This window comes from Pseudophryne corroboree, chromosome 8, assembly GCF_028390025.1.
Source record: "Pseudophryne corroboree isolate aPseCor3 chromosome 8, aPseCor3.hap2, whole genome shotgun sequence".
Taxonomy (NCBI): domain Eukaryota; kingdom Metazoa; phylum Chordata; class Amphibia; order Anura; family Myobatrachidae; genus Pseudophryne; species Pseudophryne corroboree.
This window is the reverse complement of record NC_086451.1, coordinates 88,821,057-88,833,257: the sequence shown is the minus strand read 5'-3', so window position 1 is coordinate 88,833,257 and position 12,201 is coordinate 88,821,057. Positions and strand designations below refer to the sequence as shown.

General features: G+C 49.1%; 1 pseudogene; it reads left to right on the top strand.

Annotated features, from left to right (window-relative positions):
* The window catches only part of LOC134949777 (uncharacterized), a 54,096-nt pseudogene that overhangs the window by 17,708 nt on the left and 24,187 nt on the right, over window positions 1–12,201 (top strand).

Below are 12,201 nucleotides of genomic sequence, written 5' to 3'. Positions count from 1 at the left end.
TAAAGCCTACCTTGGATCTCTCTTTCCGGCAGACACAGGTCTGCTGGGGTTGAAAGACCTGCTGGTGACAAAATTGTCAAGTCAAGCGGAACGCGACCTGTCAACATCTCCTCCTTCACATTCTCCCGCAACTGGGGGTGCGAGGAAAAGGCTCAGAATTCCGAGCCCACCCGCTGGCGGTGATGCAGGGCAGTCTGGAGCGACTGCTGATGCTGACATCTGGTCCGGACTGAAGGACCTGACAATGATTACGGACATGTCGTCTACTGTCACTGCATATGATTCTCTCAACATTGATAGAATGGTGGAGGATTATATGAGTGACCGCATCCAAGTAGGCACGTCACACAGTCCGTACTTATACTGGCAGGAAAAAGAGGCAATTTGGAGGCCCTTGCACAAACTGGCTTTATTCTACCTAAGTTGCCCTCCCACAAGTGTGTACTCCGAAAGAGTGTTTAGTGCCGCCGCTCACCTTGTCAGCAATCGGCGTACGAGGTTACATCCAGAAAATGTGGAGAAGATGATGTTCATTAAAATGAATTATAATCAATTCCTCCGCGGAGACATTGACCAGCAGCAATTGCCTCCACAAAGTACACAGGGAGCTGAGATGGTGGATTCCAGTGGGGACGAATTGATAATCTGTGAGGAGGGGGATGTACACGGTGATATATCGGAGGGTGAAGATGAGGTGGACATCTTGCCTCTGTAGAGCCAGTTTGTGCAAGGAGAGATTAATTGCTTCTTTTTTGGGGGGGGTCCAAACCAACCCGTCATATCAGTCACAGTCGTGTGGCAGACCCTGTCACTGAAATGATGGGTTGGTTAAAGTGTGCATGTCCTGTTTTGTTTATACAACATAAGGGTGGGTGGGAGGGCCCAAGGATAATTCCATCTTGCACCTCTTTTTTCTTTTCTTTTTCTTTGCATCATGTGCTGATTGGGGAGGGTTTTTTGGAAGGGACATCCTGCGTGACACTGCAGTGCCACTCCTAGATGGGCCCGGTGTTTGTGTCGGCCACTAGGGTCGCTAATCTTACTCACACAGCTACCTCATTGCGCCTCTTTTTTTCTTTGCGTCATGTGCTGTTTGGGGAGGGTTTTTTGGAAGGGACATCCTGCGTGACACTGCAGTGCCACTCCTAGATGTGCCCGGTGTTTGTGTCGGCCACTAGGGTCGCTAATCTTACTCACACAGCTACCTCATTGCGCCTCTTTTTTTCTTTGCGTCATGTGCTGTTTGGGGAGGGTTTTTTGGAAGGGACATCCTGTGTGACACTGCAGTGCCACTCCTAGATGGGCCCGGTGTTTGTGTCGGCCACTAGGGTCGCTAATCTTACTCACACAGTCAGCTACCTCATTGCGCCTCTTTTTTTCTTTGCGTCATGTGCTGTTTGGGGAGGGTTTTTTGGAAGGGCCATCCTGCGTGACACTGCAGTGCCACTCCTAGATGGGCCCGGTGTTTGTGTCGGCCACTAGGGTCGCTAATCTTACTCACACAGCTACCTCATTGCGCCTCTTTTTTTCTTTGCGTCATGTGCTGTTTGGGGAGGGTTTTTTGGAAGGGCCATCCTGCGTGACACTGCAGTGCCACTCCTAGATGGGCCCGGTGTTTGTGTCGGCCACTAGGGTCGCTAATCTTACTCACACAGCTACCTCATTGCGCCTCTTTTTTTCTTTGCGTCATGTGCTGTTTGGGGAGGGTTTTTTGGAAGGGACATCCTGCGTGACACTGCAGTGCCACTCCTAGATGGGCCCGGTGTTTGTGTCGGCCACTAGGGTCGCTTATCTTACTCACACAGCGACCTCGGTGCAAATTTTAGGACTAAAAATAATATTGTGAGGTGTGAGGTATTCAGAATAGACTGAAAATGAGTGTAAATTATGGTTTTTGAGGTTAATAATACTTTGGGATCAAAATGACCCCCAAATTCTATGATTTAAGCTGTTTTTTAGTGTTTTTGGAAAAAAACACCCGAATCCAAAACACACCCGAATCCGACAAAAATAATTCGGTGAGGTTTTGCCAAAACGCGTTCGAACCCAAAACACGGCCGCGGAACCGAACCCAAAACCAAAACACAAAACCCGAAAAATTTCAGGCGCTCATCTCTAATTTTTATAAGAAACTTACTTCAGATCCATCTAATTTATTCACCATGGAATTAAAGAAACTATTGGCAGAAGCAATGTCTGATGGGGTCATATCCAGGGAGGAGTTCCAGTTTTTGTTTCCTTCCTTTCCTACTACAGGTTGAGTATCCCATATCCATATATTCCGAAATACGGAATATTCCGAAATACGGACTTTTTTGAGTGAGAGTGAGATAGTGAAACCTTTGTTTTTTGATGGCTCAATGTACACAAACTTTGTTTAATACACAAAGTTATTAAAAATATTGTATTAAATGGCTGTATACCTATTTACTATCACTTACCTAAAATTCACAAGTCCCTCACTTCACCTCCGGGACGTCCTATTATTTCGGGTGTTAATTCTCTTACCTCTAATCTTTCAGCTTATGTTAACAGCTATCTCCAGCCTCGTGTTTCTCTGAGGAGGTGGAGCCCGGGATCCAGCGCGGAGGTCCGGCGGAGAGTGCTGCAGTGTGTGGGTAGCAAAAGAGCTGACGAAGCTCCCCACTGCAGCCTCTCCCTACGGCCAGGGTAAGCAGCCTCGTGCCAAGCGTGGACTCCCCGTAGACCACCAGGGTGTCAGGCAGTAGGCCTGTGGCCACAGACGGCAATAGATCCGAGCAGCAGGTAGGAAAAGAGGGGCCCCGCACAATTAAGTAATCCTGGCATTAGGCCGGGATTACTAATTCCCCCCCAGTAGGCAGGCACTAGGCCTGTGACGCAGTAAGGAGAGAGTTCACAACCAACATAAGTAGACTTGGTATTAGGCCAAGTCTACACCCCACCTCCATTTGGCAGGCAGGCACTAGGCCTGAGGCTACAGTCAGGTGCTAGGCCTGTGGCAGTTAGGAGGAAGGCGTCCACAATCAGCATAAGTAGACTTGGTATTAGGCCAAGTCTACACCCCACTTGACAAGCAGGCACTAGGCCTGAGGCTGCAGTCAGGCACTAGGCCTGTGGCACAGTTAGGAGTAAGGAGGCCACAACTGGTACAAGTAGCCTTGGCATTAGGCCAAGGCTACCTCTCACCTGAAGGGCAGGCACTAGGCCTGCGGCCCTAGGGAGGCGGGCATTAGGCCCGAGGGGTAATATTGACATTTGGCCACAGTAAGGATAGGATTGGGTTGCGATCTCTACTGTAGGGAGCTCTAGTCCGGGGTTGGCACATCGTCACCACTTTGGGGTCTGGAGGAACTGTGGAGAGACTGTCCGGCCTCCCACGGTCATTTCCGTGACTCTAGAGTGTGCGGCGCCCCCCCAGAGAGGGGATTGGGTTGCACCAGCACTTATCCTCCAGGCGCGAAGCAGCTGAATCTTCACCAGACCGGACTAGAGAGGTAATTCACATTTCGTGCTATTGTCATTCTGCCACCCTGTATTTGCTTGTACTGTTTGCTGGAGTTAGATAAAGTAGCTAACCAGGTTGTACTGTTTAGAATTTAAAGTAAATTGGCTCAGTTCCGTTGTTTGCCATTTATTAGTTTGTAGGGAGGCTGCTGTCATTCTCTTTCCAGGAACAGCGACTCATGGCAGGCAAGCTGACAAGAGTTCCAGTGTGAGTATACTCTGTGTGTGTGTGTCTTGGTTCGCATTGAGCGTCGGTTGGCGAAACCCGGCTAGGCCTAGCGGGCTTGCTTTCACCTAGGTGCGCAAGTGCCGAGTAGGTGACGTTTGGGTGGCTGAGGCCCGCGGGCCAGTGATGACATTCACCTAACCGGTGAACGTCGCGGCCAACCCAGTGTGCCAACTTTCCCCGTCGTGGAAGGAGTGGGCACACGGTGACAATGTCTCTTTTCCCCTAGCTGTCGTCCCTCCAGGCTGGGTCCGCTGACTATGCCGGTGTCCAGGGGACAGAAGACCCTTATGTTCCTATAGACACAGGTAACTAACAGTGATGAAAGTCAGACATATATGTGCTATGTGTTAGTAATAGGGATCAGTGGGGACAGGCCAGGGACGGCATCTGTGTGTGTGAGGGGGGTAAGTTACATCTGCTGGCAGCAACTGGGTGAGTTTGGGGCATCATTTGCCTAGTATTGCCTAGGGCTGGAGCTAGAGACTGAAGACAAGAAGGAATCTGAAAATGGAAAAATCTATTTTGTTAAAATCCACACACCCTGGGAGGTCCTCTCCACCTACGCGGAGGTGCTGAACATTAAGGTGCCCATTAAGGAGAATGACCGGGACGACAAAGCTGGCAACCCTTTGAATTACGTGTTGAAGCTCTTCAGACTGCCGGACAAAGTCATGAACCCGGAGCCGGACTATTTCACTGCCCCATTCGGCAAGCAGCGACAGGAGCTGTTCCTCATCCATGATGAGAACACGTACTTCTCCCCAGCCACCAGGAACAGGATAGTGTATTACATCCTCTCCCGCTGCCCGTACGGAACATCAGAAGATAAGAGAAAGTTTGGACTGAAGAGGCTACTGAGCAACGGGACTTACAACGCCACCTTTCCACTCCATGATTGTCAGTACTGGAAGAAGTCTCCGGAGGAGAAGTGCGACAATGAGCGCTACACCCTGTACAGTCATTGGGCTAGGTTTGGCAAGTTTTACAAAGAGCAGCCTCTGGACCTCATTAGGAAATATTACGGAGAGAAGATCGGAATCTATTTTGCCTGGCTGGGTTTCTACACGGAAATGTTATTTTATGCTGCGGTTGTGGGATTTTTATGCTTCCTTTATGGCTTGGTAACCATGGATGACAGCAACAGTAGTAAAGAAATCTGTGATAAGGACATTGGCGGTCAGATTATCATGTGTCCTTTATGCGATCATAGATGTGAGTTCTGGAGGCTAAACTCCACCTGTGAACCCTCGCAGTATTCTCATTTGTTTGATAATGTGGCAACGCTTTTCTTTGCAATATTCATGGGAATATGGGTAACTTTGTTCCTGGAGTTTTGGAAGCGGAGACAGGCCAGGCTGGAGTACGAATGGGACTTGGTGGATTTTGAAGAAGAACAGCAACAACTTCAGCTAAGACCGGAATATGAAGCCAAATGTACTCAGAAGAAAAAAAATCCAGTCACTCAGGAGCTGGAGCCTTACCTGCCCGTAACTAGCAAGGTAGCACGGTTATGCTTCTCTGGAACCATGGTGCTCTTCTGGATCACCCTGATCGTAGCCAGCATGATCGCGGTTATAGTGTGTCGGCTGGCGTTCGCCAGCGTCATGGAGAACAACGACACGCTGGAACCAATCAGCGGATTGCTGACCCCCCAGCTGGCCACCTCAGTGACCGCGTCCTGTCTGAACTTTATCATGATCATGATCCTGAACTTCCTGTATGAACGCGTGGCGATCTGGATTACCGACATGGAAATCCCGAGGACGCACCTGGAGTACGAGAACCGCCTCACCATGAAAATGTTCCTCTTCCAGTTCGTCAATTACTATTCGTCTTGTTTCTACGTGGCGTTCTTCAAGGGCAAGTTTGTGGGTTTCCCCGGAGAATACACCTATATGTTCAGCCGCTGGCGCAATGAGGAGTGCGATCCTGTTATGATTCCCGTACTCCAGACCAGAGGAGATCTTAATGACAGAGGTCTGAGTACTGGAAAGATATGCTGGTACGGGAGCAGGAAAGCCTAGTAACCCCTGGCGCCCTAACTCCGTTGTCTCACCCGTGTTATCAGAAATCCCCTGCGAGACTATGGTTGCTTGAGCCCATGGCAGCCGCGTTCGAAGGGCGGATTATGTCTGCCCAACCCCGATGCCCCCTCAGGTCTTAATGGGAGACAAAGGGAAATCCGAGACAGGGTGATAACAAGGGGCCCTCTGACTAAGCAACCAGGCCAGGGGTTACAAGCTATCTAACTTAAACCAAAAGTATGTGCGGACAAACCGCCAGGGAAAAGGACAACCAAAGATCCACTGATCCGTTACTCCTATCCAGCACCGCTGGATACCAGAGTGGATTTGTGGGAGCGGAATCCTCCGCAAAAGCTCCAGAACACAATAAGCCAAATAATAAATAGTAAGCGGTCAAGCCGCAACACACGGCTACGCCGCGACTCACGAACACCACAGGATGTCAAAGGTGCTCGGTCGGACTCCAGGAATAGATGACAAATTCCGAGTACTGGATCACTGAGGACAGGAACAACCGGGTTGAGCAGGACTGGAAACTCTCAGTAACTGACACAGCCAACAGGAAGCTATCACCGGCGTCTGTGATAAGTCCTGGGAGTGCTTATATTTGGGAGCCCTCCAATCATGATCCAGACAGGGTAATTATAAAGTGATGCCGTGCAGCTGCATGCTGCACGGCCGGAATACACAAGCACTGATAATTAATACCCAGCAACGGGGAACGCGGCCTGAACGTGGCGTCCCCGTTGCTAGGGTCTGAGCGGCTCCGTGCGCCCGGCGTCTAGCGTTGCTAGGAAGCCGGCGGCTGTCTGCCTGCGGCGTCCCTAGTTGCTAGGCGCCGGGCCGCACTGACGGGCGGACCCTCGGCGCCTAACAGTACCCCCCCCTTGAGGAGGGGTCAAGGAACCCCTACGGCCAGGTTTCTGAGGAAATTCTCGAAAAAATGCCCTTTTGAGCCTCGGGGCATGGAGATCCTCATCCAGGACCCAAGACCTTTCTTCTGGACCATAACCTCTCCAATGTACCAAAAAATAAAGCCGACCCCGGGACAACTTGGAATCGAGAACCTTCTCCACTAAGAACTCCTGCTGACCCTGTACATCTATTGGTGATTTCCCCTGAGAGATCTTGCGAGGAAATCTACTGGACGAAACATATGGTTTTAACAAGGAGCAATGGAAGGTATTTCCGATCCGTAAAGTTTTTGGTAAACGTAACCGGAAAGCCACTGGATTGACTTTTTTGATAATATGAAATGGTCCAATAAATTTAGGACCCAATCTGGCTGAGGTTTGTCGAAGTTTAATGTTGCGAGTCGACAACCAAACCCTATCTCCAACTTTAAAAGTGCACGGCCGCCGGAGCCTGTCAGAAATTTTTTTCTCCCGAAATGCCGCTTTTCTGAGAGCCAGGTGCACTTTTCTCCAAATGAGTTTGAGATGAGAGGTCAAGGTCAGTGAGGAGACAGAGGAATGTTGAAAAAAGGAATTAGCTCTGGGGTGAAAACCAAAAACTGTAAAAAATGGAGATACATTGGTGGAGGAATGACAGGCATTGTTGTAAGCAAACTCTGCAAACGGAAGAAACTCAGACCAGTCATTTTGGAGTTTGGCCGAGTACAAACGCAAATATTGTTTTAATGATTGATTAACTCTCTCAGTCTGCCCGTTGGATTGGGGATGGTAGCCAGACGTTAAAGATAATTTCATCTTTAATGAGGCACAAAAAGACTTCCAAAATTGTGCAATGAATTGTGGACCCCGATCAGAAACGATATCAGTGGGTAACCCATGGAGTCTGAAAACATGGCGGAGGAACAAGACTGCCAATCCCTGGGCAGATGGCAATCGGGGAAGAGCAATGAAATGGGCCATTTTGCTAAAACGGTCCACTACCACCCATATGACTCGGCATCCGGCTGACAGAGGGAGGTCCACCACAAAATCCATGGAAATATGAGACCATGGCCTAAGAGGAACATTCAAGGGCATAAGTTGACCGATAGGCAAGGAACGGGGAACCTTATGCTGTGCACAGACCTGACAAGAAAAAACAAACTCCTTAATGTCTTTGGAAAGACCAGGCCACCATACCGAGCGGGAAACTAATTCAAAAGTTTTAGCGATCCCCGGATGCCCGGCAACCTTGCTATCATGAAACTCCGTCAAAACCGTTGCTCTCAAAAACTCGGGGACATAAAGACGACCAGCAGGAGTATTTCCAGGAGCCTGATGTTGAAGCTGCTTTAACTGGGTAAATAAATCTTGTGTGAGACCTGCCCGAATGACTGAAGACGGAAGTATGGGAGTAACAGGACTGTTGTCTTGAACTGGAAGAAAACTGCGTGACAGGGCATCTGCCTTGGTATTCTTGGAACCTGGCCTGAAGGTGATAAAGAACTTGAAACGAGTAAAAAATAAAGCCCACCGAGCTTGCCGGGCATTCAGCCGTTTAGCTGATTCAATGTATTGAAGATTTTTGTGATCAGTCAAAACTGAAATGGTATGAGTGGCTCCTTCAAGCCAATGCCTCCACTCCTCGAAAGCCCATTTAATAGCCAGTAATTCCCGGTTACCAACATCGTAGTTGGATTCAGCAGATGAGAATTTCCTGGACATAAAGGCACAAGGATGTAATTCCAGGGAATCTGGATCCTTCTGAGATAGGATAGCCCCTACTCCAACCTCCGAGGCATCAACCTCAACAATGAAAGGCAATTCTGGGTTGGGATGTCTGAGGACCGGGGCTGAGACAAAGGCTTGTTTCAAGGCCTGAAAAGATAACTCCGCTTCACGTGACCAGTTGGTAGGATCTGCTCCCTTTTTAGTCAGTGCCACAATGGGAGCAACTAGGTCAGAGAAAGAGTGAATAAATCTTCTATAGTAATTCGCAAACCCTAAAAAGCGCTGAATTGCTTTTAAATTGGTGGGTTGCGCCCAACTAAGGATGGCTTGGAGCTTCTTTGGTTCCATACAGAATCCCCGAGGGGAAATAATGTACCCTAAAAAGGATACCTCCGTGACATGAAATTCACACTTCTCCAGCTTGGCATATAGGTGATTTTCACGTAATTTTTTTAGAACCTGACGCACCTGGGTAACATGTTGTTCAATGGAGTCAGAATATATCAAAATATCGTCTAAGTAGACTACAACGAATCTTCCAAGAAATTCACGGAGCACATCGTTAATGAGATCCTGGAAAACTGCCGGAGCGTTGGACAGGCCGAATGGCATAACCAGATACTCATAGTGGCCTGATTGAGTACTGAATGCCGTTTTCCACTCATCCCCTGACTTGATTCTGATGAGGTTATATGCTCCTCTTAGGTCAATCTTAGAAAAAATCACAGCCGAACGTAGCTGATCAAAGAGGACAGAAATCAGCGGCAAAGGGTAAGTATTCTTCACTGAGATTTTATTCAAGGCTCTAAAGTCAATGCAAGGTCTGAGTGATCCATCCTTCTTCTCCACGAAGAAGAAGCCTGCACTTAAAGGGGATTTAGATGGCCTGATAAATCCTTTCCCTAGGCTTTCTTTAACATACTCATTCATGGCCACAGTTTCAGGTCCGGACAATGCATATAACCTTCCCTTAGGCAAAGTGGCACCAGGAATTAACTCGATAGCACAATCATAAGGCCTATGGGGAGGCAGAATATCCGCATTGCCCTTGGAAAATACATCAACAAAATCCTGGTATTCCACAGGAATGGGTGCGGGAATGAGAGCAGCTATTCTGATGGGAAGCGTAACACATTCCTTATTACAGATGGTACCCCATTGTAAGATCTCCCCTGACCGCCAATCAATGATGGGATTATGAAAGGCCAGCCAGGGGTGACCCAGAACCACAGGAACTGCTGGGCAATGGGTAAGGAAAAACTCAATCTTTTCAGAATGCAGAGCTCCTACTGAAAGAAGAACAGAAGGGGTACAGAGAGAAATAACCCCATTGGACAAGGGACTCCCATCTAAACCATGCATGGTGATACACCTACCCAAGGCTAACTGAGGAATACCTAAGGCCTTAGCCCATGTTAAATCCATAAAGTTCCCTGCAGCTCCACTGTCCACAAAAGCCGAGACCGAGGAACAGAGGCTGCCAAAGGAAACTTTAGCTGGAACCAACAGTGAATTATTTGAGGAGATAAGCTGCAGACCAAAGTGAACCCCCTCACAACTCACTTGGTCGAGGCGTTTCCCGACTTGTTCGGACAACTACGGGCAAAATGTCCCTTACCCCCACAGTATAAACAAAGACCAGAATTTTGCCTTCTGGTTCTTTCTTCAGGAGACAGTTTGGAGAGGCCTATCTGCATGGGCTCCTTTATGTCCACAGGAATGGAAACAACACAAGGAGAAGACCCGACAGATGCTCCTTTTTCAGCCCTCCGCTCTCTGAGACGACGATCAATCTTAATAGAGAGCTCCATGAGTTTATCGAGAGTCTCAGGAGCGGGATACTGAAGGAGACTGTCTTTTATAGACTCGGATAAGCCGAGGCGAAACTGACTGCGCAGGGCTGGGTCATTCCATCCACAGTCGTTCGACCAACGGCGAAACTCCGTACAATACATCTCTGCGGGATTCCTACCCTGTCTGAGAGCACGCAACTGACTCTCGGCGGATGCCTCTCTATCAGGGTCGTCATATAATAGCCCTAAAGACCCCAGAAAGGCGTCTACGGACAATAAAGCCGGATCGTCTGTCTTTAAGCCAAAAGCCCAGGTCTGAGGATCCCCCTGTAGCAAAGAAATAATAATTCCTACCCGCTGAGATTCCGTACCTGAGGAGACTGGTCTTAAACGAAAATACAGTTTACAAGACTCTTTAAAATTAAAAAACTGCTTTCTATCCCCAGAAAAACGGTCAGGCAGATGCATTTTTGGTTCAGGAATGACCCTCGGGGAAGTCCGTAACAGATCTTCCTGAGACCTCACCCGAAGGGACAGATCCTGAACCATCTGAGTAAGCTCTTGAATCTGGCTAACTAAAAGCTGGCCAGGATTTGGCCCAACACCGGAGGGATTCATGAGGCTGACAAATCTCCCAACAGAATAAGGGAAAAAATTAACTCCTGTTTAATTTTAAATTTTAGTCTGGCCGGTGATAATGTTATGATTCCCGTACTCCAGACCAGAGGAGATCTTAATGACAGAGGTCTGAGTACTGGAAAGATATGCTGGTACGGGAGCAGGAAAGCCTAGTAACCCCTGGCGCCCTAACTCCGTTGTCTCGCCCGTGTTATCAGAAATCCCCTGCGAGACTATGGTTGCTTGAGCCCATGGCAGCCGCGTTCGAAGGGCGGATTATGTCTGCCCAACCCCGATGCCCCCTCAGGTCTTAATGGGAGACAAAGGGAAATCCGAGACAGGGTGATAACAAGGGGCCCTCTGACTAAGCAACCAGGCCAGGGGTTACAAGCTATCTAACTTAAACCAAAAGTATGTGCGGACAAACCGCCAGGGAAAAGGACAACCAAAGATCCACTGATCCGTTACTCCTATCCAGCACCGCTGGATACCAGAGTGGATTTGTGGGAGCGGAATCCTCCGCAAAAGCTCCAGAACACAATAAACCAAATAATAAATAGTAAGCGGTCAAGCCGCAACACACGGCTACGCCGCGACTCACGAACACCACAGGATGTCAAAGGTGCTCGGTCGGACTCCAGGAATAGATGACAAATTCCGAGTACTGGATCACTGAGGACAGGAACAACCGGGTTGAGCAGGACTGGAAACTCTCAGTAACTGACACAGCCAACAGGAAGCTATCACCGGCGTCTGTGATAAGTCCTGGGAGTGCTTATATTTGGGAGCCCTCCAATCATGATCCAGACAGGGTAATTATAAAGTGATGCCGTGCAGCTGCATGCTGCACGGCCGGAATACACAAGCACTGATAATTAATACCCAGCAACGGGGAACGCGGCCTGAACGTGGCGTCCCCGTTGCTAGGGTCTGAGCGGCTCCGTGCGCCCGGCGTCTAGCGTTGCTAGGAAGCCGGCGGCTCTCTGCCTGCGGCGTCCCTAGTTGCTAGGCGCCGGGCCGCACTGACGGGCGGACCCTCGGCGCCTAACAGATCCGGCCGGCTGTCTGATAGAACTCACCACTCAGCTCACTATCGTCATGGCTGGAAAGCAGATCTGGGGGAATATTCAAGAGGCCCTTGTTCCGTGGATGATGAACTGGTGGAGGAGACGGAAAACCACTCACAGCCCAGAGAATTTATACAGCCGCTGGGAGCAGGACTACGAGCTGCAGGTGTTTGGTCCTCTGGGCCTCTTCTATGAATACCTTGAAATGGTAATTCAGTTTGGGTTCATCATGTTGTTCGTGGCGTCTTTCCCACTGGCGCCGCTTCTCGCTCTGCTCAACAACATCCTGGAAATCCGCGGAAAGCGGTGATTCGGGTTATATCAGCAGCAGTCTGTCCGTGTTTGACATCAATGATTTCA